Here is a 3699-nt window from a genome sequence, read left to right on the forward strand (position 1 = left end):
GAGGCTTGTCCAGCGGATTTAATGACGTTTTATTCCGGTCCATCTTCTTCTTCACACATTCCTCGCTGCAGACAGAAGCCAAGCAGACAAACAAACGCATAAGAAAAGGAAGAAATATAGGATGAAAGCAACAAACAACAAACAAACCGAAAGTAGTAAAGGGAAGAAGAAAGAATCCATTCTTCGTTTGTGCCATTCATAAAATGGAAAGAAAACCTTGACGCTTCTTTAATGCCATGATTGAACGACTGCATTATACCCGCTGAATGAACACACACACGTACACACACACACACACACGTACGCACACACACACACACACGTATGCACACACACACACACACCACACACACACACACACACACACACAAACATGCTCATGCACGTTCACACACACACACACACACACACACACACACACACTCACTAGCTCATGCACATTCACACACACATACACACACACACACACACTTGCTAATCATATTCACACACACACAACAACAACAACAACAACAACAATAACAAAACTTTACACACACAGAACATACAGACTGGGAAAAACAATATCGGGCGGAAATGAATGAGAAGGCAGAATAACTTTTTTAATTCATTTTTTAAAATATATATAGATCGTTTCTTGCATCACACTTTCAACTTCCACACTTTCGAAACGATGGGGATGGGGGGGAGGAAGGGGGATGTTACCCTAGTTGTCGCTTATTGTGGCTGTTTGTGTCAAATTCATCTCGGTGTATGTGCAAGAGAAAGAATGGCAATGTCTTTTTTTTTTGTTTTGTCTTTTTTTCTTTATCGATAGGAAATGAAATGTGATTACCTGAAAATTGTTTTGTTAAAACTGTCGTTGTGAGTATACAAATACGGGATTTTCCAACAGACAGAGGGGGGCGGGTGGGAGGGGGGGGCGAAGGGGGGGGGGGGGGCGGGGGGGGGAGGTGCTGGAAGGAGACAGACTGGACAAGACAGACAGACAGGCAAAGTTTCAAAAGAAAAAAAACATTGACAGCAAAAGATTTTCTTTTGAAAAATCAAACTATGTTTTGGCGATACCATGTTTCATTTTAATCGTGAGCTTTTCACGTCAGCTTCATCTGTATTTTGTATGAGAGACAGAGACAGACGCACACACACACAGAGATGCAGAGACACAGTGACACACAAAAGTGAACGCACACAGACCATTAATAACTTACCGGATTCACTCAACCAGCAAAGGAGCTGAAAAAAGAAAGATGAACAGGCGGCCCAGGATGATCTTTTTTTGCACGCGTGGATAGAAGCCACAAGAGATTGTTTTTAAGACCCGTTGGTCAAAAAGAAAGAAAGAAAAAAAAGAGGGGAAAATATCAGAAGAATTTACGTGGCAATGTGTTCCGCTTTGGAGGCTTATCCAGCGGATTTAATGACGTTTTATTCCGGTCCATCTTCTTCTTCACACATTCCTCGCTGCAGACAGAAGCCAAGCAGACAAACAAACCCATAAGAAAAGGAAGAAATAAAAGGATGAAAGCAACAAACAACAAACAAACCGAAAGTAGTAAAGGGAAGAAGAAAGAATCCATTCTTCGTTTGTGCCATTCATAAAATGGAAAGAAAACCTTGACGCTTCTTTAATGCCATGATTGAACGACTGCATTATACCCGCTGAATAAACACACACACGTACGCACACACACACACACACACGTGCACGCATGCACACACGCACACATGCACGCATACACACACGTACCCATGCACACACACACACACACACACGTGCTCATGCACGTTCACACACACACACACACACACACACACACACACACACACACACACACACACAACAAAAACAAAAACAAAAACATTATTCACATACAGAACACATCCCTGTCACCGTCACACACATACAAAAAAAAAGGTTTCTTTTTTCACATTCCAAGCAAGAATAATTCCATTTTCTCCCAAAAGTCTGCAAAAGAGAACATTGACGGCAAACAATTTTATTTCACACACTGACCTATACTCTGGAAATATCTTGTTCATTTGATCTGTGACCTTTCCCTGTCCGCTTCAATTCACTGACTGCGTGACATCGAATTCAAACTTTCGGCTGGAAACAAAGAGAAAAATAGTGGGAAAACAAGACGGAACAAATAGGAAAAAGAATTCGGGCGGAAATGAATGAGAAGGCAGAATAACACACACACACACACACACACACACACACACACACACACACACACACACACACACACACACACACACACACACACACACACACACACACACACACACACACAAATATACGAGGGTCATTCAATAAATAAGGTGAATTTTTCGGTATAAGGACTTCTAATACAGATAGAAGCTTACTTCTTTTTTTTTTTCAACGTGGTCTCCCAGCACTGTCACACACTTTTCCCATCTGTGCACAAGCTTCCGTATTCCCTCAGCATAAAAATCTTTGGACTGATGTCTCAGCCAGTCGCTCAAAACACTTTTGACTTCATCGTCACTTTCAAACTTCGGGCCTCTCGTGGACGCTTTCAAGGGACCAAACAGGTGAAAGTCTGAAGGGGCAAGGTCTGGGCTGTAAGGGGGATGAGGGAGCAGTTCCCAGCCCAGCTCGTTGATGGTCTGCACCGTTCGGGCTGCTGTATGGGGCCTTGCATCTTTGGCACCCACCGGCAGCTGACCTTCGAGTAGCCAAGGTCATCATGGACAATTTTGTGTGCTGTCCCAACAGATAAGCTCAAAGTCCTTGCAATGTCATCCACTGTCACCCTTCTGTCAGACTGAATGAGGTCACTGACTGATTCGATCACCTCAGGAGACTTCACTTCTGTAGGCCTTCCAGGCCTGTCTTCATCCTCAACACTGCTCCGTCCTTCTTTAAACAATTTAGCCCACTTGTAGACATTTTTTCGTCTGAAACATGTGGCACCATACACAGTTGACATTCTCCTATGAATTTCAACTGGTTTGCACCCTTCAGCAACCAAAAACTTGATAACTGACCGCTGTTCAATCCTGGAGCATGCTCCTTGGTCGGCCATCTTTGTTAATCGCCAAAACTCTCAAAGTTTTTTTTAATCTACAAAACAAATTAAATCCATGTGAAAAAGAAGTAAAAAAAAAAAAAACAGAAAAAGAAGTAAGCTTCTATCTGTATTAGAAGTCCTTATACCGAAAAATTCACCTTATTTATTGAATGACCCTCGTATATATGTATATATGTGTGTGTGTGTGTGTGTGTTATTCTGCCTTCTCATTCATTTCCGCCCGAATTCTTTTTTTAATTTTTTTCCCGTCTGTGTGTGTGTGTGTATGTGTGTGTGTGTGTGTGTGTGTGTGTGTGTGTGTGTGTGTGTGTGTGTGTGTGTGTTTGTGTGTGTGTGTGTGTGTGTGTGTGTGTGTGTGTGTGTGTGTGTGTGTGTGTGTGTGTGTGTGTGTGTGTGTGTGTGTGTAAATCGTTTATTGCATCACACTTTCAACTTACACGCTTTCGAAACGATGGGAGTGGGGAAGGGGGGGGGTGGTTGGTAGAATGGGGAATATCACTCCAGTTGTCGCTGACTGTGTGTTAAAGTCAGCTCGATTTGCGTACGAAAGAGGGAATGGCAATGGCTTTTTTTTTGTTTCGTTTTTTTAGTTTTCTTTTTTGATAGGAAATGGAATGTGATTGTTTGAAAATTGTTT

Source organism: Babylonia areolata, chromosome 7 (genome assembly GCF_041734735.1).
Source record: "Babylonia areolata isolate BAREFJ2019XMU chromosome 7, ASM4173473v1, whole genome shotgun sequence".
NCBI classification, from domain to species: Eukaryota; Metazoa; Mollusca; class Gastropoda; order Neogastropoda; family Buccinidae; genus Babylonia; species Babylonia areolata.